We start from the raw sequence: 24,459 nt of genomic DNA on the forward strand, positions 1-24,459 counted from the left end.
TGTCTCAGCCTCCAGTATTTATGCTGCAGTAGTTTATGTGTCGGGGGGCTGGGGTCAGTCTGTATATCTGGAGTATTTCTCCTGTCTTATCCGCTGTCCTGTGTGAATTTAAGTATGCTCTCTCGAATTCTCTCTTTCTCTCTTTCTTTCTTTCTCTCTCTCGGAGGACCTGAGCCCTAGGACCATGCCTCAGGACTACCTGGCATGATGACTCCTTGCTGTCCCCAGTCCAGCTGGCCGTGCTGCTGCTCCAGTTTCAACTGTTCTGCCTGCGGCTACGGAACCCTGACCTGTTCACCGGAGGTGCTACCTATCCCAGACCTGCTGTTCTCTACAATTCTCTCTTTCTCTCTTTCTTTCTTTCTCTCTCTCTGAGAACCTGAGCCCTAGGACCATATGTCACGGCAAACCGGGCATGATGACTCCTTGCTGTCCCCAGTCCACCTGGCCTTGCTGCTGTTCCAGTTTCAACTGCTCTGCCCGCGGTTATGGAACCCCTACCTGTCCCAGACTTGCTGCTTTCAACTCTTAATGATCGGCTATGAAAAGCCAACTGACATTTATTCCTGATTATTATTTGACCATGCTTGTAATTTATGAACATTTTGAAAATCTTGGCTCTCTCTAATTCTCTCCTTCTCACTTTCTTTCTCTCTCTCGAAGGACCTGAGCCCTAGGACCATACATCAGGACTACCGGGCATGATGACTCCTTGCTGTCCCCAGTCCACCTGGCCTTGATGCTATTCCAGTTTCAACTGTTCTGCCTGCGGTTATGGAACCGCCACCTGTCCCAGACCCTCTGCTTTCAACTCTTAATGATCGGCTATGAAAAGCCAACTGACATTTATTCCTGATTATTATTTGACCATGCTTGTAATTTATGAACATTTTGAAAATCTTGTCTCTCTCTAATTCTCTGCTTCTCACTTTCTTTCTCTCTCTCGAAGGACCTGAGTCCTAGGACCATACATCAGGACTACCGGGCATGATGACTCCTTGCTGTCCCCAGTCCACCTGGCCTTGCTGCTAATTTTGGATGAAAAGCGTGCCCAAAGTAATCTGCCTGCTACTCAGGCCCAGAAGCTAGGATATGCAAATTAGTAGATTTGGATAGAAACCACTCCAAAGTTTCTAAAACTGTTAAAATAATGTCTGTGAGTATAACAGAACTGAAATGGCAGGTGAGAACCTGAGGAAAATCCATCCAGGAAATGCTTTTATTTTGAAATGCCTGTTTTTCCATTGAAAGCCTATCCACCATACAAAGACTTATGACGCAGGTCACTATCTCTATTGCTTCCTCAACATGTGGCCAGTCTTTAGGCATTGTTTCAGGCTTTTACTCTGAAAAATGAGGGAGAAACAGCACGTTCAATGAGTGTACAGTGGAAATTTCCAGCCATGAGCCCAGCGCATGATCGGAAGGGCGCATTTCTTGTTTCTCCTCTTCTATTGACGAAGCTTTTGTCCGGTTGAAATATGATCGATTATTTATGACAAAAACAACAATGAGGCTGGATTATAAACACTGTTTGACATGTTTCTATGAAATTTTATGGTACTTTTCAGATTTTTTGACTGCTGTGACCGCGCTTTGTTCCAATGTATTACTGAACAAAACGCACCAAGAAAACTGAGGTTTTTGGACATAAAGAGTGACTTTATCGAACAAAACAAACATTTATTGTGTAACATGGAGTCTTCGGAGTGCAACCATATGAAGATCAAAGGTAAGTGATACATTTTAACACTATTTCTGGCTTTTGTTACTCTTCTTCTTGGCTGCTAACTGTTTGTAATGATTTGTCTGCTGGGCGCTGTTCTCAGATAATCGCATGGTTTGCTTTCGACGGAAAGCCTTTTTGAAATCTGACATTGCGGTTGGATTAACAAGAAGTTTATCTTTAAGCTGGTGTATAACATTTGTGTCTTTCATGTATGTTTATTATGAGAATTTCTGTTTTGTTGAGTTTCAAGCTCTGAAATTTCACAGGATGTTGTTTGAGACAGTGTTTTACTGAACAAAACGCACTAACAAAACAGAGGTTTTTGGATATGAAGAGGGACTTGATCGAACAAAACAAACATTTATTGGGTAACTGGGAGTTTTGTGAGTGTAATCATATGAAGATCATCAAAGGTAAGTGATTAATTTTATCGCTATTTCTGACTTATGTTACTCGTCTACATGGCCGGTTACTGTTTGTTATGATTTGTCTGCTGGGCGCTGTTCTCAGATAATCGCATGGTTTGCTTTCGCCGTAAAGTCTTTTTTTAAATCTGACACCGTGGTTGGATGAACAAGAACTTAATCTTTAAACCGATGTATAACACTTGTATGTTTCATGAATTTTTATAATGAGTATTTCTGTTTTGGAATTTGGCGCTCTGTAATTTCACTGGATGTTGGCCAGGTGGGACGATAGCGTCCCACACCCCCTAGAGAGGTTTTAAAGCATCATTGAGAAATAATGAATTCAAGTTGGAACATTTGTGACATTTGTAGACTAGAGATTAAGAATGTTGGGCCATTAACCGAGAAGTCGCTGGTTCGAATCCAAACGCCCGCAAGGTTGAAAAAAAAAAAAAAAGTCCCCACCCACTTTGGATGTTTTACTAACAAACAGAGGATTGTAATGAAACCGAACTTGACTTGATAAACGTCCCTTTAGAGGAATTACAATGAATGTTACGTCCAAAGTTGAAGGACGCTGAATTTTCCACACAAGCCGTTCACAAAATGTTTCGTGTTAGGCTATAAAAATGGATTATATCGAACAAAACGCCACTTGATTGTTTCGTCGTGACCTTTAGGATTGCCAAAAGAAGAAAATTTCCTAAGGTAATTGATGATTTTTATTGCTATTTCTGACTTTCGTGACTAATGTACTTTGTTGTAACTGTACCTAATGTGTTGTTTACTGATCGATAATCGCTTTTGCAGTGAAGCTTTTCGAAATCGCACATATTGGCTAGATTAACAAGAGGTATAGCTTTGATATGGTGTATAACACTTCTGATTTAATTGAAGCTAAATATTTATAATTATGACATTTCGCCATTTTTTATTTTTTTTTGTGAAACGTGCCGCTAGCGGCACCCCAATCCTAGACAGGTTAAAATACAGTCAATCAACGAGACAGTGGTCATATAATTGGTGCACAATGAGGGTATGGTCATATAATTGGTGCACAATGAGCTCGTTACTCGTTGTCTTCCAATCGTTTTTTTCGGCTCAATACGTCCCGCGAAATTACCCATCAAGTTTGGTTGTGTTACAAACAAACAGTTGATTGCAAGGAAACCAAACATGACTGGATAACGTCAGGTTTAGTCAGTGTATTTAGGTCGGATGTTTCGTCAAAAATTTAATGAAATGAAATTCAACGACATAAGCGTTCACAAAATGTTTTGTGTAAGGCTATAAAAAATGGATTTAACCAAACAAAAGACCATTCAGTCTGTAACAATGAGCCTTGGGATTGCAAACAGAGCAAAATCTTCAAAGGTAAACGATTTATTTCAATGCAATCTGTGATAATGTTACGCTAGTGCTGGTTGAAAAAGTAGTTTGTTATGGAGCGCCGAGCTCAGATAATCCCATCCTATTCTTTCGCAGTAAATCCTTTTTTAAATCTGACAACGCAGTTGGATTAGCAAGATTCTAGGCTTTTGAAGCATGTGAGACACTTGTATTTTCAGGAATGCTTAATATGACTATTTGTGGCGATCACCGTATGTTGTCTATTTTCAAACCCGGATCAGGGATCGGTATTTAAGAGAAGTTAATTCTACCTCTATTTCTGCTTTTTGTTACTCCTCTCTTTGGCTGGAAAAATGGCTGTATTTTTCTGTGACTTGGCTCTAACCTAACATAATCGTTTGGTGTGCTTTAATCGTTTGGTGTGCTATCTTTAAAATGGTGTGAAATACTTGTATGTTTGAGGAATTTAAATTATGGGATTTCTGTTTTGAATTGGGCTCCCTGCAGTTTCACTGGCTGTTGACGAGGTGGGACACTACCGTCCCACATACCCTAATGAGGTTAACAAGAAATTTGTGGAGTGGTTGAATAACGAGTTATAATGACTCCAACCTAAGTGCATGTAAACTTCGAATGTGTGTATAAATAAATATAAATAAATAAAAAATACCAAATGAATATGCGACCTTTTAAACAACTGCATTAGCATGAGAAGCAAAAACCTATTTCACTTACTGGTCTAAAAGTGGATCTTTTCCTTCCAAAAACATTTATTCCGCGCTGGAATCATAACTGTGGTCACTCACAGAGTCCTCATCCATTCCTTCTGTGTCACTCTCCTGGTCAATGTCTGCAATAATATCATCAAAATGTTTATACTTGGACTGAGATTTAGCTTTTCCACTCTTAGTAGCCATGTTTAACTTTTTCAGATTTGAGAAGTTTGTAGAAGAGAAGGAACTGGTGTGAAACGTAAACTACAGTGCGTCCTGTTTCCTTTCACCAGAGAATGAACTCTGTTGTGCACAGCTCCAGCATGATGGCTTTTTGTCCTACAAACGGCATTCACATACTGCTGGAAAGCCCAGCTCATTGGCTATCTAGCTAGGTTTCAAAACGATAGGTGGTCATTGGACCAAGACCCTTTATGGGCTAATTCAGGTGTTGTATAGCCAATACATCATGTAGAATGATGAAACAAGTTTGGTTGCCTTCTAGAGTGTCTGAAGATTGCACAGGAACCGAACTTGACCATGTTAAACAATGTTATATTTCTAACAAAATTAGAATTCATAAAATTGTTTTGTGTCAAGTTGAGTCGCAATTCATGCAGCACGGTGTTTACAACATGGATGGTGTGAGGATATACAATACCATTCAAGAGTTCGGGGTCACTTAGAAATGTCCTTGTTTTTGAAAGAAAAGCAATTTCTTTGTTCATTTAAAATAACATCAAATTGATCATATACACAGTGTAGACATTGGTAATGTTGTAAATGACTATTGTAGCTATTGTAGTACGATTTAAGTAGTTATTCAGGGAATCTGTACTTTACTATTTTTGACTAATTTGACTTTTACTTCACTATATTCCTAAAGAAAATGATGTACTTTTTACTCCATACATTTTCCCAGACATCCAAAAGTACTCATTACATTTTGAAGGCTTAGCTGGACAGGAAAATTGTCCAATTCATGCACTAATCAAGAGAACATCCCTGGTAATCATCACTGCCTCTGATCTGGCGGACTCACTAAACACACGTTTCAATTGCAGATTGTCTGAGAGTTGTAGTGTGTCCCTGGCTATCCGTAAATGATATATATTTTTTTTTACTAGAAAATGGCACCATCTGGTTTGCTTAATATAAGGAATTTGAAATTATTTAAATACTTTTACTTTTGATACTTCAGTATATTTTAGACATTTACTCAGGAAGTATTTTACTAGGTGACTCACTTTTACGTGAGTAATTTTCTATTCAGGTATCTTTACTTTTACTCAAGTATGACAAATGCGTACTTTTCCCACCACTGTGATGCAAATGTTAAAGGGCCGTTCCACAAAATGGGTGCATTTTGCGTCCCTTTGATATTTTAAGTAGAAATTATGCACTGTATATTATATTTTAAAAGCCTGTTATATTAGAATAAGTGCACTTTAAAATAGACCACAGAGAATTCAATAAATACAATTTTGAAGTGCACAAAATATATGTACCAATGGCAGATTGCCCCTTAAACAACTCCTACAGAACTGAACAACATATTAAAGTGCAGAACTTCAGTATAATGCCACTTAAAAACCACACATTAGTTCAACAACTGCATAGTTTGTGTCCCTGTTTTTAAGACAGTACTCACTGGTGGTAATCGGATCTTCATTGTCTTTTATTGAGATATCCTCCTCTTTTACTCGAAAAGGTTCTTCCCCTTCTTTCAATTTTACGGCATCTTCCTCCTTTTTGATTCTGAAAGCTTCTACCTCTTCTTCCACTTTGACAACCTCTTTCCCATATTCCTCTTTCACTGTAATATCATCCTCTTGTTTCTCCTTTTTCATTCTTCAAGCTTCTTTGCCTCCTTTCACCAGAGTTTCTTTCTCCGTCTAGATTTGTGCGTTTATGCTCCGGGAAATTAGCCTAGTGCACTATCAATGTAACACATTTGCTAATTTAACAAGCAAAATATCTTTATAAATGAACCAGTAGATAGGTAAACAGAATTATGTTCGAAACACTAAGAGTAATATACACAAGAATGGTCTAAAGAGTTTTAGGTTTGCTAGCAAAGCCCCGCGTGGTTAAACCAGAAGCCTTTTGTCGCTGTTTGAAGAAGCCTCCTGTCCCGTCCACTAGATTATACGTCACGCAAGAAGCATCACCTGAAAGACTCCCTTCACCTTCTGCTGGCTGGAGTGGGTAACTCAGTTTGGAAACAATAGTTACTACACTTTTGTATTGGAAAGAACGTCATAATAATTTAATAATAAGCTGATATATTTTCTCTTACGTCTTACAAATAACACCGTCCTGTATACAGAAGCTGAATAGTGTAATAATAATAGCGACCCTGGGTTTATAATTGCGGAAATCGACCCTGCCGCACGAGCATGCTTTTACGGCGCAGTCGATAGCGCGCCGGACCTCGGACTAGAAGGTCGAGAGTTCGATACCTGCTCCCTACTGTTTCATTACAATATGAATATGTAATATACTGAATAAATAATTATATGATTAGGTAGTGTTTTAATATACATTTGCCCTGTTCATTTTTACATTCGTTTTTATCTAGATGTGACGGTACTATTCCCTTAAAGCTATGCTCTTTAAGATACAAATCATCCTGTAAACCAGGGGTGGGCAACTCCAGTCCTCGGGGCCTGATTGATGTCACACTTTTTCTCCCTCCCTAGCAAACACAGCTGATTAATCAAACTGCATTCTAAACTGAAGATCATGAATTGTTGATTTTTGGAGTCAGGTGTGTTAGCTGGGGCTGGGGCAAAACTGTGACACTAATCAGGCCCTCGAGGACTATATAAAAGTCAATAACTTTTGTGAAACAGCACAGTTAAAAATATATGGCAAATAGAAATCAAACGGGGTGGTCTTCAGAGATAGATGGGAGAGGTTTAGGGTTACTGAAGGATATAGGACTGGATGGTCTTCAGAGATAGATGGGAGAGGTTTAGGGTAACAGAAGGATAGGATTAAAAACAAACTAAATATAACTATTGTAAAATACATTGTGTCCGTAAAATGTACATAATATGTAGAAGCTGGACATAGAAGCTAATAGTTGTTGTGCATTAGTTTACTCTAATTAGGGGATGGATGGTAGGGTTACTGGAAAACATGTTTTTATATACATACAGTGCCTTGGGAAAGTATTCAGGTTTTTAGAAATGTTTGCAAATTATAGAAAATCAAAATAAATACTTTATTTACATAAGTTTTCAGACCCTTTGATATGAGACTCGCACAGATCTGGGGAAGGGAGACACATTTTTATGCAGCATTGAAGTTCCCAAAGAACACAGTGACTGTCGCCAAGACCATAAGCAAATAGTTGAACTGGGATATGACTACTGAGGGTAGTGCGTACAGCCCAGTGCATCACTGGGGTCAAGTTTCCTGCCATCCAGGATGCATATCAAATCCAATTTTATTGGTCACATACACGTTATTAGCAGGTGTAGCGAAATGCTTGTGTTTCTAGCGCCAACAGTGCAAGTAATATCTAACAAGTAATATCTAACAAATTGCACAACATATAGCCAATACACACAAATGTAAGTAGGAATGTGCATTGTGCATCTGTAAAAATTTGTGAGTGTTTTAGGTGACAAGCCAACTTTCTTTAGCCTCCTGAGGTTGAAGAGGCTCTGTTGCGCCTTCTTCTCCACACTGTGTTCTTGGGGTCCTTCAATGCTGCAGAAGTGTTTTGGTACCCTTCCCAAGATCTGTGCCTTGACGCAATCCTGTCTCGGAGCTATACGGACAATTCCTTCTACCTCATGGCATGATTTTTGCTCTGACAGTCTCATAGCAAAGGGTCTGAATACTTACTGTTAGGTAAATAAGGTATTCCTGTTTTTTTATCTTTAAGAAATTCGCTAAATTTTCATAAAACCTGTTTTTGCTTTCTCATTATGGGGTATTGTGTGTAGATTGCTGAATGTGTAGTTTTTAAAATCCGTTTTAAAATAAGGCTGTAACTTAACAAAATGTGGAAAAAGTCAAGGGGTCTGAATACTTTCCGAAGGCACTGTACAAACTTCACATTGAATATTCACCTCACTTTTGAAAAGCTCCATGAGGAAGAAAGGATTCCCAGATGATCTTTTAGATGTTCTGTCTTCAGGATGTTCTGGGTTGATGGCTGTTGGAGAGGGGAGGGGCAGTTGAGTGAGCTGGGGCCTTTTATTGCCCTGCCTCTGTGAGCCTAACAGCTTGTGACACAGTGAGAGAGGGTCTACCTGTAAGATATTCAGTTAGGCGAATTTAACAATGACTTGCAGGCAGTGTGTTAAGAATAACTATGACAAAAAATGAATACAGATTATACCACCACCCAAAAGGGCACTTCGGAGACTGTAAGTGCAAAGGGGCATGTGCTCTACAAAGGTAGAGCCCTATCTGTCCACGTCCTGTCTGTCCTTAAACAAAGTGGGCACTGCATCATGTGGCAACAGCAACACTCACCTAAATAGCCCATATGCCACTGGGTGAGAGAAGTTTTCATTATTTTTGGGCAGCATTATGTGATGTGTTATTATGTGTTCTTACCAATGAGCCTTGGTCAATTTAGTTCGGAATATGCCACCCTCTTCAATCTGTCACCTAATCCTGCCTAATGGGCAGGTCAGCCCTGGAGGAAAGTATTGGCTGTAAGAAGTAAGAGAAAACATAACATCTGGTTGTTTTTAAATAACTAGTTATGACATTGCTTGCCAGAATATATATTGTAATGGAGATTTTTCTCCAGTCTGCGTTACCCTCTCCAGTCAGCAGATGGCGATGTGAGTCTTTATGGTTATGCTTCTTGCATGACGAAAAATCTAGTGGACGGGACTGGAGGCTTCTTCAACAGCGACAAACGGCTTCTGATTCAACCAACGCGGTGGTTTGCTAGCGAACTTAAAACTGAAACGTTGAAGCGTTTAAAGATAAACTTCTCCTTTAAACTCCTTAAGGCTAGGAACCCCTAGACAACATCAACTAAAATGTCAGAGCGCGAAATTCAAACATATTTTTGGGAATATTTAACTTTCATACATTCACAAGTGCAATACACCAAATTAAAGCCGATTTCAAAAAGGTTAAAGGTCACTTCAGAATACAGCTGTTACTCTACACTATCCCTAGACAATCCAGTAATGAGAGAAAATGTATAGAATATTTAGGGCTCTATAACATCTCTATCTAATTGTTTTAACCTAATTCCATTTTCTCCATTTAGGTTTTCCAGGTTTCTGATTTGTCCCTGTTTTTCTGTTTTTCTCTCTAAATCACACTTCTGTTAGTTGACAGGAAGATAGACTGGTATCTGTTACCAGGACAACCAGCAGAGTTCTGTTAGTTGACAGGAAGATAGACTGGTATCTGTTACCAGGACAACCAGCAGAGTTCTGTTAGTTGACAGGAAGATAGACTGGTATCTGTTACCAGGACAACCAGCAGAGTTCTGTTAGTTGACAGGAAGATAGACTGATATCTGTTACCAGGACAACCAGCAGAGTTCTGTTAGTTGACAGGAAGATAGACTGGTATCTGTTACCAGGACAACCAGCAGAGTTCTGTTAGTTGACAGGAAGATAGACTGGTGGATATGGATGTTATGAATATCATAACACTGGAAAAGGATTCTGCCAATGAAAAGAGAGAAACCAATAGACCATATAAAACCTTGATGAACGTTAGTTTTAGAGAGAAAGTTTCAAGATAATCTGATGTAAGGTGCCTGTTTTACAAAAACTTTTCCTTTAAACATTATGGATGTTACATTGTCTGTCCCAGTCAACCCCCCCGCCTATCTTTACAAGACTGTAGAACAGGCAAACTAAACTCAAGACACTGTTAATTAATTAACTAATACTGGAGGAAAGCTGTGATCAGGCTGCCCACTCAAGAGAAAGCTTCAAACTGTAACCAGTGCCGTCAACCTGGTTCAGGTTATCAGTCAACCTACCAGGGTAGTTACAAACAGTACAGAAATGTAATCATCAACATGTTTTGGTCATATCTTTACTAATGCTGCAGAAATGTGTTTGAAAGCAGTATCCAGATCCATCAGATGTAGTGATCACAATATAGTAACCATGTCTAGGAAATCTACAGTTCCAAAGGCTGGGCCTAATATAATAGAAACAAAGATAAATGACTTGAAGAATGATTGTAAAAATCTTTGGAGCACCTTCAATTCAATTTTGGTAAAAAAAAATCAACAATGACATGTCACCGGTGTTTGATTTCTATTTTACCTTTATTTAACTAGGAAAGTCAGTTAAGAGCAAATTCTTATTTTCAATGACGGCCTAGGAACAGTGGGTTAACTGCCTTGTTCAGGGGCAGAACAACAGAGTTTTAGCTTGTCAGCTCGGGGATTCGATCCAGCAACCTTTTGGTTACTGGCCTAGCGCTCTAACCACTAGGCTACCTGCCGCCCCAGAGCTACCTGTCTAACAGAACACAGTGTTCTTTAATGGAAGCCTGTACAACAAAATCAAGGTAGAATCAGGAATTCCCCAGGGCAGCTGTTTGGCACCTGCTTGTTTCAATCTTTACCAACGACATGCCAAACGACATTTGAATAAAGCCAGTGTGTCTATGTATGCGGATGACTCAACACTGTACACGTCAGCTATCACGGCAACTGAAATGGCAGCAACACTTAACAAAGAGCTGCAGTGCGTTTCAGAATGGGTGGCAAGGAATAGTTAGTTAGTCCTAAATATTTCAGATTACCTTAAATTACATGGCCTACTATGCTAATTCTGTAGCGGTATTGTTAGAGGGGGGTAAAGATAAAGATTTTGTTGGGGCGCCAGGCAGGTATTAACCCTAGTTATTAAAGTTAGTTATTACCTAGTATAACATTATTATTATTATTAAATATTATTAAAACCGAAAGGATGAGAGTAGAATAGATAGAGTAGCGCTTCCAGACACATTCTAAACATGATGGAGTCATAAAGGAGGACTGTAGCATCTAATGATGAAACATTATGGAGTCTTAAAGGAGGACTGTAGCATCTAATGATGAAACATTATGGAGTCATAAAGGAGGACTGTAGCATCTAATGATGAGACATTATGGAGTCTTAGAGGACTGTAGCATCTAATGATGAGACATAATGGAGTCTTAAAGGAGGACTGTAGCATCTAATGATGAAACATTATGGAGTCATAAAGGAGGACTGTAGCATCTAATGATGAAACATTATGGAGTCTTGAAGGAGGACTGTAGCATCTAATGATGAAACATTATGGAGTCTTAAAGGAGGACTGTAGCATCTAATGATGAAGCTTTATAGAGTGTTAAAGGAGAACTGTAGCATCTAATGATGAATTACTATGGAGTCTGATGCTTTAACGGAGAAGTTTACCCAAAATCCAGAAACTAATAAGTGATTCCATACATTGAAACTAGTCCAGTGGAGTTTTCTCTCTCCCTGTAGTGCTGTCCTGAAACAGCTGCAAAACGTGACTCGTGACGTTGCTGAATGCGGGCCTCGCTCTGCTGCTTTGCCAGTTAATTTGTTATTTTATTACAGCTAAGGCCTTTCTTTCACCTGGAGTTGTTTATTTATGTCTGAGAAAAACACACTTTTCAACATAAAACATATACAAAATAAACCCAGCAAAAAAAATGGACCTATCTTTTTCAGGACCCTGTCTTTCAAAGATTATTTAAAAAAAATCAAAATAGCGTCACAGATCTTTATTGTAAAGGGTTTAAACACTGTTTCCCATGCTTGTTCAATGAACCATAAACAATTAATGAACATGCACCTGTGGAACGGTCGTTAAGACGCAAACAGCTTACAGACGGTAGGCAATTAAGGTCACAGTTATGAAAACTTAGGACTCTAAAGAGGCCTTTCTACTGACTCTGGAAAACACCAAAAGAAAGATGCCCAGGGTCCCTGCTCATCTCCGTGAACGTGCCTTAGGCATGCTGCAAGGAGGCATGAGGACTGCAGATGTGGCCAGGGCAATAAATTGCAATGTCCGTACTGTGAGACGCCTAAGACAGCGCTACAGGGAGACAGGACGGACAGCCTATCGTCCTCGCAGTGGCAGACCACGTGTAACAACACCTGCATTGGATTGGTACATCCAAACATCACACCTGCGGGACAGGTACAGGATGGCGACAACAACTGCCCAAGTTACACCAGGAACACACCAATCCCTCCATCGGTGCTCAGACTGTCCGCAATAGGCTGAGAAAGGCTGGACTGAGGGCTTGTAGGCCTGTTGAAAGGCAGGTCCTCACCAGACATCACCGGCAACAACGTCGCCTCTGGGCACAAACCCACCGTCACTGGAGCAGGACTGGCAAAAAGTGGTCTTCACTGACAAGTCGTGGTTGTCAGTGGTGATGGTCGGATTTGCGTTTATTGTCGAAGGAATGCGCATTACACCGAAGCTTGTCTGGATAGGGATCGATTTGGAGGTGGAGAGGCCGTCGTGGTCTGGGGCGGTGTGTCACAGCATCATCAGACTGAGCTTGTTGTCATTGCAGGCAATCTCAACGCTGTGCGTTACAGGGAAGAAATCCTCCTCCCTCATGTGGTACCCTTCCTGCAGGCTCATCCTGACATGACCCTCCAGCATGACAATGCCACCAGCCATACTGCTCGTTCTGTGCGTGATTTCCTGCAAGACCGGAATGTCAGTGTTCTGCCATGGCCAGCGAAGAGCCCGGATATCAATCCCATTGAGCACGTCTGGGACCTGTTGGATCGGAGGGTGAGGGCTAGGGCCATTCCCCCCAGAAATGTCTGGGAACTTGCAGGTACCTTGGTGGAAGAGTGGGGTAACATCTCACAGCAAGTACTGTCAAATCTGGTGCAGTCCATGAGGAGGAGATGCACTGCAGTACTTAATGCAACAGGTGGCCACACCAGATACTGACTGCTGCTTTTGATTTTGACCCCCCCTTTGTTCAGGGACAAATTATTCAATTTCAGTTAGTCACATGTCTGTGGAACTTGTTCAGTTTATGTCTGTTATTGAATCTTGTTATGTTCCAACAAATATTTACACATGTTAGGTTTGCTGAAAATAAACACAGTTGACAGTGAGAGGACGTTTCTTTTTTTTGCTGAGTTTAGATTGACGAGGGAAAAAACAATTTAATCAATTTTAGAATAATGCTGAAATGAAACAAAATTTGGAAAAGGTGAAGGGGTCTGAATACTTAACAAATGCACTGTGTGTGTATACTGAACCAAAATATAAACAACAATTTCAACGATTTACAGTTCATATGAGTCAGTCATGGACTTTACATGACTGGGCAGGGGCGTAGCCATTGGTGGGCCCTGGAGGGCATACGCCCACCCATTGCGGAGCCAGGCCCAGCCAATCAGGATGAGTTTTTCCCCACAAAAGGGCTTCATTACAAAGAGAAATACAACTCGGGTGGCTGGTCTCAGACGATGTGGAGGTCCTTGGCTAGCGTCGTTATATGTGGTCTGTGGTTGTGAGGCCAGTTGGATGTACTGCCACATTCTCTAAAACAACGTTGGAGGCGGCTTCTGGTAGAGAATTTAACATTCAATTATCTGGTAACAGCTCCAGTGGATATTCCTGCAGTCAGCATGCCAATTGCTCGCTCCCTCAAAACTTGAGACATCTGTGGCATTGTGTTGTGTGACAAAACTGCACATTTTAGAGTGGCCTTTTATTCTCCCCAGCACAAGGTGCACCTGTGTAATGATCATGCTGTTTAATCAGCTTGATATGCCACACCTGTCAGGTGGATGAATTATCTTGGCAAAGGATAAATGTTCACTAACAGGGATGTAAAAAATTCTGCAATCTTTTTTTTCAGCTCATGAAACATCCAACACTTTACATGTTGCATTTATATTTTTGTTTATTGTAGTTACTCTCAGTTTTAGGAACATCTTCCCAAATATTTCACTTTATTTTTTACTTTACCCAAAATATGACATCAGCAATAGTCAAAATGTTGAAAATCTGTGAACGTCTAAATAAGAAATTGGGCCATTTAAACAGCAGGTGTCGAACCCTTTCAACAACGGGGAGATTTTACTGATGTGCTTTGTGTCTTCGACGTAAAACAAGTTTTGGACTTCCACTTAAAATTACTTATTTACTTATTTTATGTTTAAGTTTTGAGAATGACACAAATATGAATTTTCACAAAGTCTGCTGCCTCAGTTTGTATGATAGCAATTTGCATATACTCCAGAATGTTATGAAGAGTAATCAGATGAATTGCAATGAATTGCCAAGTCCCTCTTTGCCATGCAAATGAACTGAATCCCCCCAAAAACTGTAAGCTTCAAAAGGAGGGTGGTGCTTGGAATCATTGTTTTTCCTCTGTCACCCATGGTTACCTGCAAGGAAACACGAGTTGTCATCATTGCTTTGCACAAAAAGGGCTTCACAGGCAATGATATTGCTGCCAGTAAGATTGCACCTAAATCGACCATTTATCGGATCATCAAGAACTTCAAGGAGAGCGGTGCAATTGTTGTGAAGAAGGCTTCAGGGCACCCAAGAAAGTCCAGCAAGCGCCAGGACTGTCTCTTAAAGTTGATTCAGCTGCGGGATTGGGGCACCACCAGTACAGAGCTTGCTCAGGAATGGCAGCAGGCAGGTGTGAGTGCATCTGCATGCACAGTGAGGCAAAGACTTTTGGAGGATGGCCTGGTGTCAGGAAGGGCAGCAAAGAAGCCCTTTCTCTCCAGGAAAAACATCAGGGACAGACTGATATTCTGCAAAAGGTACAGGGATTGGACTGCTGAGGACTGGGGTAAAGTCATTTTCTCTGATGAATCCCCTTTCCGATTGTTTGGGGCATCCGTAAAAAAGCTTGTCCGGAGAAGACAAGGTGAGCGCTACCATCAGTCCTGTGTCATGCCAACAGTAAAGCATCCTGAGACCATTCATGTGTGGGGTCGCTTCTCAGCCAAGGGTGTGGGCTCACTCACAATGTTGCCTAAGAACACAGCCATGAATAAAGAATGGTACCAACACATCCTCTGAGAGCAACTTCTCCCAACCATCCAGGAACAGTTAGGTGACGAATAATGCCTTTTCCAGCATGATGAAGCACCTTGCCATAAGGGAAAAGTGATAAGTGGCTCGGGGAACAAAACATCAATATTTTGGGTCCATGGCCAGGAATCTCCCCAGACCTTAATCTCATTGAGAACTTGTGGTCAATCCTCAAGAGGCGGGTGGACAAACAAAACCCCACAAATTCTGACAAACTCCAAGCATTGATTATGCAAGAATGGGCTGCCATCAGTCAGGATGTGGCCCAGAAGTTAATTGACAGAGTGCCAGGGCGGATTGCAGAGGTCTTGAAAAAGAAGGTTTTGGCCACGACTGTAGGTCGCATACTGTATCATACAGCTATGAAAGTTATATATTTAGAACCACCTGCTCGATTGGAATCCAGCGACGCCTGTGTCTTAAGTGTCTAAGAACGGTTTAGTTTTTTGTGTTCTGACTTGTAAAACAGAATGAATAAGTAATGTAAACATTATCAGTAATCACCAGGATACTCTACAACATTTGTTTTAAAATCACACCAAGATTGTTAAAACTAGCCTTAGGTTATTGAGGGATCTTATTAGGATTTACCTTCGTAGCAAGGCCGTTTTATCATGTGGAGGTTTCATTCAGGTCTCTATTTTAAAAAACACATTGTCTTTGGCAGGAGAAAGACCAGACTCAGAGGAACCAGAGCCAGGGACTTCCAAACCAGCAAGACGACACCAGTGCTCCCACTGTGTAAAGGCTTGTAACCACTTATGGGAGCTGAAACAACATGAGAGAATACACACAGGGGAGAAGCCCTACCACTGTTCCGAGTGTGGAAAGAATTTTAGCCATAAAGGAAACCTGAACCAACATGAGAGAATACACACAGGGGAGAAGCCTTACCACTGCTTCCAGTGTGGAAAGAGTTTTAACCTGTTAGGGTCCCTGAAACGACATGAGCAATTACACACAGGGGAGAAGCCATACCACTGTTCCCAGTGTGGAAAGGGTTGTAACCTCTTATGGGAGCTTAAACAACATGAGAGAATACACACAGGGGAGAAGCCTTACCACTGCTCGCATTGTGGAAAGAGTTTTAACCAGAAAGGACACATGAAAGCTCATGAGAGAATACACACAGGGGAGAAGCCTTACCAGTGCTCCCAGTGTGGAAAGAGTTTTAACAAGTTAAGGAACCTGAAAGTTCATGAGATAATACACACAGGGGAGAAGACTTACCAGTGCTCCCATTGTGGCAAGTGTTTTAACCAGTTAGGGGCCGTGAAACAACATGAGAGAATACACACAGGGGAGAAGCCTTACCACTGCTCCCAGTGTGGAAAGTGTTTCAACTGGTCAGGCGATCTGAGAAAACATGAGAGATTACACACAGGGGAGAAGCTTTACCACTGTTACCAGTGTGGAAAGGGTTGTAACCTCTTATGGGAGCTGAAACAACACGAGAGAATACACACAGGGGAGAAGCCTTACCACTGCTTGCAGTGTGGAAAGAGTTTTAACCAGAAAGGACACCTGAAAGCCCATGAGAAAATTCACACAGGGGAGAAGCCTTACCACTGCTCCCAGTGTGGAAAGTGTTTCAACCGGTCAGGTGATCTGAAGAAACATGAGAGAATACACACAGGGGAGAAGCCTAACACTGCTCCCATTGTGGAAGGAGTTTTAACCAGAAAAGCACCCTGAACCAACATGAGATAATACACAAAGGGGAGAAGCCTTACCATTCCTCCCAGGGTGCAAAGCTTTTGCCCATTTAGGAAGCCTGAAAGAACACATGAGACTGCACACAGAGGAGAAGGCTTACAAAAGCTCAGACTGCGGGAAAACATATTACTCATCATAGTCACTAAAACGTCATAAGAGAATCCACACAGGAGAGAGAAATTACTTCTCTTAGCGTGTATATTGATATTTCACATCTCATTGACTTAAAATTCATCAGAGAACATACACAGTGCTCCCGTTAACTGATATTGTTGACTGATAATGTGTTTACCTGTTTTTACCATATGAAATTGCTTCTTCCAATTATTGATAAACATGAACCTGTTAAGAAACTGACTGTTAGGTATGTTAGGGCTCCATGGATTGATGAGGAGTTTAATAACTGTATGTTTGAAAGAGATAGGGCAAAAGGAGTGGCTAATAAGTCTGGATGCACATCTGTACTGCAAATTGAGAAATTATGTGACCAAACTCAACAAAAAGAATAAACTTTATTATGAAGCCAAGATAAATGATATAAAGAATGATAGGAAAAAACTTGGGGGAAAAAACAAAATGAAAGAAAAGCACTGCAAGTATTGAATTTTGTCAAGTTAGTGTGGGAGACGTGGATAAATTGTTATCGATCAATAATGACAAACCTGGCATTGACAACAGATGGAAAGCTACTGAGGACAGTAGCTGACTCTATAGCCTCTCCTATCTGTCATATTTTTAATCTGAGCCTGAAGGAAAGTCTTTGTCCTCAGGCCTGGAGGGAAGCCAAAGTAATTCCACTACCCAGGAGTGGTAAAGCGGCCTTTACTGGTTCTAACAGCAGACCTATAAGCTTGCTGCCAGCTCTTAGCAAACTGTTGGAAAAAAATGTGTTTCACCAAATAAAATGCTATTTCTCTGTAAACAAATTAACAACAAACTTTCAGCATGCTTATAGAGAAGGACACTCAACATGTACTGACTGACACAAATGACTGATGATTGGTTGAGAGAAATTGATAACAAGAAGATTGTGGGAGCTGTACTGTTAGATTTCAGTGCAGCCTTTGATATTATTGACCAAAACCTGTTGTTGAAAAAACGTATATGCTATGGCTTTTCAACCTATCTAACATAACTCAAAGGGTTTTTAATGGAAGCTTCTTTAATGTCAAACATGTAAAGTACCGCAGGGCAGCTCTCTAGGTCCTCTACTCTTTTCTATTTTTACCAATGGCCTGCCACTGGCATTAAACAAAGCATGTGTGTCCATGTATGCTGATGATTCAACCATATACACATCAGCAACCACAGCTAATGAAGTCACTGAAACCCTTAACAAAGAGTTGCAGTCTGTTTTGGAACGGGTAGCCAGTAATAAACTGGTCCTGAACATCTCTAAAACTAAGAGCATTGTATTTGGTACAAATCATTCCTTAAGTTATAGACCTCCGCTGAATCTGGTAATGAATTGTGTGGCTGTTGAACAAGTTGAGGAGACTAAATTACTTGGCATTACCTTAGATTGTAAACTGTCATGGTCAAAACATATAGATTCAGTGGTTGTAAAGATGGGGAGAGGTCTAGTCTCAAAGAGATGGTCTGCTTTTTTGACACCACACTCCAAAAAGCAAGTTCTGCAGGCTCTTTTTTTGTCTAATCTTGATTATTGTCCAGTCGTGTGGTCCAGTGCTGCAAGGAAAGACCTAGTAAAGCTGCAACTGGCCCAGAACAGAGCGGCACGTTTTGCTCTTAATTGTAATCAGAAGACTGATATAAATACTATGAATGCCAGTCTCTCTTGGCTAAGAGTTGAGGAGAGACAGACTTGAATTGAAACAGACTTGAAAATTACATTACATTAATTAATTACATTCATTACAGACTTGAAAGACAGACTTGAAACCATGAATTGAATATGGAGTTTGAATATAGAGTAGGTCAGATTCCTTCTGTTTTAAATGGTCCTTTTTTAAACTCTGACACTGTGTGTTTATCTGTGTGTCATTCCTCCAGCACTACAGATAATCAAGTGTTATTTGGATGTGATGCATTTGTTCCGTTGTTTACATTTGCAATGTTGGCCCACTGATGATTTAATGAAATGAAAATGTTCACAGACTCTGTAATGCAAAATGTTAATTGTATGTGTCCACGTATCTGAGTATGTGACTTGTGGTGGATGAATCAGAATTAGTTGGGTAACATAGATAATTAAGATGTCTTATCTGCATAATATGCTGATGTGATATACTTGTTATTAGAATGTATCCCTTCGGACTCTGGTGTTGGCAGTTGCACTTCTTCCCTCAGCTGGGGCTCAGTCACCTGGGGCCCAGAGAGGGGAGAGGTCAGGCTTGTCTTTCACATGTCCCTGGTGCTATGCAGAATATCAGGAAGGGAAGAGGACAGGAGGGAACATTGTCTTCATATGTGAATGTATCTGTTAAACTATGTGATGGGATGGTGTGTTTAATGGGGAACCAATTACTGGTTTCCACAATGTCTGTGCGCAAGTCACTCCCTCCTTTGGCATTGGGGGGAGGTGTATGGCAGTGTCTGGAACCATTGTATGTCCTCTCTGATGTTGCACTTATCCTGGGATAGTGTATGACCTAGAGGCTCACTCCCCTCTGTGAGCTTGTCCAGGAGTGGGGTCAAGAAGGGGTTTTACTTGAGATGGGAGTATCTAGAGTTGACAATTGAGTTATGCCATTGGATGAGTTTGTGTTTTTGTGCTATGAAGTACCAGGAACGAGATTAGAACCTCGTCTTAGGGACCAAACTGAATGATAAATTATAGCGAATGCTATCTGGCTACGGGATACTCCTTTCTCATTATAAAGTCTCACTTTGTAAACTGTTCCTAATATCTGTGGTTTGTTATGTCGACTAGGGGGTGGATCTTTGCTATAAAAGATCTCAGTAGCCATTGTGTTGCCACTCTCAACGGTTCATTAGAAATAGTGAATTGTTGAAAGTCATTGCAAAGATCTTATTATTAAAGATGTAGTTTAAGTATAACTCTGATTGGTGTGTGAAGTTTTTAAGTATAACTCTGATTGGTGTGTGAACTTTGCCTCTCCTCATTTGGTAATACAGAAATTAACCACCACAGACTAACCTTGTGAAACTGTCCTATTATAATCTCCTGTTCCTGGGAGTATCATCCTGTGTTGCAAACCAGCTGCACCTGTGTCCTTGTATGAATAAAGTCCCGCCCAGGAACAGGAAACTATAAAGATATGTGCTCATCACCCAATGCTTCAGGAATTCAGACTGTATACACTGTGCTGTGTAACTGTTATTCTCTCTGAGCTCAGAAATAAAGAATCTTGGTTTGACTTGGACACCAGCAGATCCTTATTTTATAATATCCACCACAACTCTCCCACGGATTGCTGTTTATCATTGTCTCAATGAAGACTTCTTTGTTTTACTTTCCTGGGGTCATTTACAAGCCTCCCACTGGTTGAATAAACTTTGTTTCCATGTCATTTAAACAAAACAAATCCATGTGATGATGTTTGATTAATATGGAAAACTGATTGGATTTGTAAAAAGCCATGAACATCAGGTATTTTTTATTTTTCACCGAACTGGCAACCTAAATCCAATGACAGGTGACATTTTGTGTTGATTTCATGTTGAATCCACTTTAGTTGACGACTCAAAGAAATGTAAAGAGAAACTATATGTTCAACACGTCTGTGCCCAGTGGGCTGGTTTGAATACGTGGCAGGTGTTGGATCAATATCCACCTTAGTAGCTAAGTTTCCATGCAATTTCCGCCAGATTTCCATGTGAATATTCTCAAATCTGCATAAAACAATATACACATTTTCCCACCAGAAATGTTTGCATCAAACAGACTTATTGTGGATAAAAGGCTTTGCGTTATGACGTAGTGCACAAGAAGAATAACGTTTGCTGTTAAATTCCCATGTACCGAATGAAAAATACAAGTTAAATTGGTTTCCATCACACTTTCAACTCCCCTGATGGTTTTAAAACTTGTGTAAAATTGTCCCGTGCACTGTAGCCTGCAGCTCACATATACAGTGATGGTAGGCTACCTACATGATGAGATTATTATGGATGAGAGAGATATTATTTTATTCGTCAAATGGCAGCCAAGCATCAATCATCATGTCACCAGAATAAGACCATCAAAATGTATTGGAAAGGAGCATCAAGCTCATCACATGCAGTTTCACCACCCTGTGAAGTTCATAACTTATTTTGTCTGTAGCCTAATAAACTGCATGGTTTCCCAAGTCGTAGAGGGAGGACCACACAACATATCATCACGTGACTCCAAGTTAAATAAGATGTGATGGTTATTATATAAATATTTGTGGATAAATGAGTTTCCACCGCCATTTCTTGCTCATACATTTTTACTGACACAAAAAGACCCCACCATGTCAAACAAACTAACAAATTGTCTGTCTGCATTAATAAAAGTGTACAGGCATATCCTGTTTCCGTCATCCCGGTCATTACTTTTGAAATGGTTGGATCAATGTCCACCTTCATGATATGGATGAAGCCTGATTTGAAGTGTCTGAGTAGTTCTATCTGATGTCATAATACATCCCTCTGATAGTCAAGTGATATTTAGAATGTCTGAGTAGTTCTATCTGATGTCATAATACACCCATCGGATAATCAAGTGATATTTAGAATGTCTGAGTAGTTCTATCTGATGTCATAATACACTCTGATAGTGATCCATTTGCTCCATTGTTTCCATGTCAGTTGGTTTCCCACTCTGATGATTTATATCTAACAGAGGGGCTTTAAAGGAATAGTATGGTCACATTTACAGGTTGTGGCTCAGTATTCTTATTATGATGTGAAAAAAGAACAATCAACTATTTATTGATAATGTATATTCCTATTCAGCTTCCACATCTGCATAGAGGCAAACAGTATCTTAAAGTTGATTAAATATATATATATATAAATTGTACACTTCTATTTTCACAATTTGAATTATTATTCATCAAAAACTATACCAACAATACACTGCAGCTTTGACATCAAGAAGACAATGGGCTGATGGGTGGTGGTGCTACTATACAGGTAAAGCTGTTCAATATGAATGTTCAATACACACAATAGGTTGATCGGTAGCCAGTTAGCTAGCTGCTACAGTCCAAAATGAATGTTCAATACACACAATAGGTTGATCAGTAGCCAGATAGCTAGCTGCTACAGTCCAATATGAATGTTCAATACACACAATAGGTTGATCAGTAGCCAGATAGCTAGCTGCTACAGTCCAATATGAATGTTTAATACACACACTAGGTTGATCAGTAGCCAGTTAGCTAGCTGCTACAGTCCAATATGAATGTTCAATACACACACTAGGTTGATCAGTAGCCAGTTAGCTAGCTGCTACAGTCCAATATGAATGTTCAATACACACAATAGGTTGATCGGTAGCCAGTTAGCTAGCTGCTACAGTCCAATATGAATGTTCAATACACACAATAGGTTGACTGTTGACCAATATGAATGTTCATAATGAGTGAAAAATAAAGGTGGCTCTCCTGTCATCATGGGGCTCCTGCTGCAGGTAGCCTAGCGGTTACTAGTGTTGGGACAGTAACCGAAAGATCTCTGGTTTGAATCCCAAAGACAACTAGGTGAAAAATCTATCAATTTGCCCTTGAGGACACCAGCAGCAGGAGCCTCATGTTTCTCCCATTCTTCTCTGCAGATCCTCTCAAACTCTGTCAGGTTGGATGGGGAGTGTCACTACAAAGCTATTTTCAGGTCTCTCCAGAGATGTTAAATCGGGTTCAAATCCGGGCTCTGGCTGGGCCCCTCAAGGACATTCAGAGACGTCTCCCAAGGCCACTCCTGCATTGTCTTGGCTTTGTGCGTAGGGTCGTTGTCCTATTGGAAGGTTAACCTTTGCCCCAGTCTGAGGTCCTGAGTGCTCTGGAGCAAGTTTTCAAAAATGATCTCTCTGTATTTTGCTCCGTTCATCTTTCCCTCGAACCTGACGAGTCTCCCAGTCCATGCTACTGAAAAACATCCCCACAGCATGATGCTGCCAACCCAATGCTTCACCGTAGGAATGGTGCCAGGTTTCCTCCAGACGTGACCCGTGGCATTCATCAGACCAGAGAATTTTGTTACTCATGGTCTGATAGTCATTTAGGTGCCTTTTCGCAAACTCCAAGCTGGCTTTCATGTGCCTTTTACTGAGGAGTGGCTTCCGTCTGGCAACTCTACCATAATGTCCTGCTTGGTGGAGTGATGCAGAGATGGTTGTCCTTCTGGAAGGTTCTCCCATCTCCACAGAGGAGCTCTGTCAGAGTGACCATTGGGTTCTTGGTCACCTCCCTGACCAAGGCCCTTCTCCCCCGATTGTTCAGTTTGGCCAGGCAGCCAGCAGTAGGAAGGGTTTTGGTGGTTTCAAATGTCTTCCTTTTAAGATGATGGGGACCTTCAATGCTGCAGAAATGTTTTGGTCCACTTCCCCAGATCTATGCCGTGACACAATCCTGTCTCGAAAGGAGTATATCACATCAAATACAGGCTACTTAAAGTTCATGAGAGAACACACATATGCCCGTACACTTGTCTCATTTTTACAAAAATAGAATTGTGCTTTTGGTCATGCAATATTTTCTTTATATATATACACTGATCATACCAAACATTTGGAGAGAAATAAACATCCTAATATGGACTAGGAACCTCTTCCTTTTCCCTCAGAAGAGTCTCAATTTGTCGGGGCATGAACTCTTCAAAGTGTCCAAAGCCTTCCACAGGGATGCTGGCACATGTTGACTCCAATGCTTCCCACAATTGTGTCATGTTGGCTGGATGTCCTTTGGGTGCAGTGAAGGCTCCTCAGAGAAGGATGGCCTCCACTGCACCCAAAGGACATCGAGCCAACATTACATAATTGTGGGAAGGGATTTTCAGTGAGTTTCAGAAGAAAATAAATTGGTAAAACATTAAAATAAAATCATTTTTGGATAAAACTATACTGAATATAATCACATCACCAAATAATTTAATAAAACATACTATTTTGCGTCCTCCTCTGGGTACATTGACTTCAATACAAAACCTAGGAGGCTCAAGGCTTCCATAGACTTAAACAGTAATTATGACAACTTTCGGAGAACATCCTCTGTGCAATGTGGTTTTCCGAGCTGGTCATGGGTGCACCTCAACCCCTCTCAAGGTACTAAACGATATCATAACCGCCATCGAGAAGAGACAATACTGTGCAGCCGTATTCATGGGTTGGCACCCCCCATTGGGATGTGCCATGGCGAAGATCTTTGTGGGCTATACTCGGCCTTGTCTCAGGATGGTAAGTTGGTGGTTGAAGATATCCCTCTAGTGGTGTGGGGGCTGTGCTTTGGCAAAGAGGGTGGGGTTATATCCTGCCTGTTTGGCCCTGTCCGGGGGTATCATCGGATGGGGCCACGGTGTCTCCTGACCCATACTGTCTCAGCCTTCA

At 40.8% G+C, this 24,459-nt stretch overlaps 1 pseudogene; it reads left to right on the top strand.

Annotated features, from left to right (window-relative positions):
• The window catches only part of LOC129847155 (zinc finger protein 345-like), a 45,801-nt pseudogene extending 25,496 nt beyond the window's left edge, over positions 1–20,305 (top strand).
• Positions 20,306–24,459: the final 4,154 nt, after the last annotated feature.

Source organism: Salvelinus fontinalis, unplaced genomic scaffold (genome assembly GCF_029448725.1).
Source record: "Salvelinus fontinalis isolate EN_2023a unplaced genomic scaffold, ASM2944872v1 scaffold_0735, whole genome shotgun sequence".
NCBI classification, from domain to species: Eukaryota; Metazoa; Chordata; class Actinopteri; order Salmoniformes; family Salmonidae; genus Salvelinus; species Salvelinus fontinalis.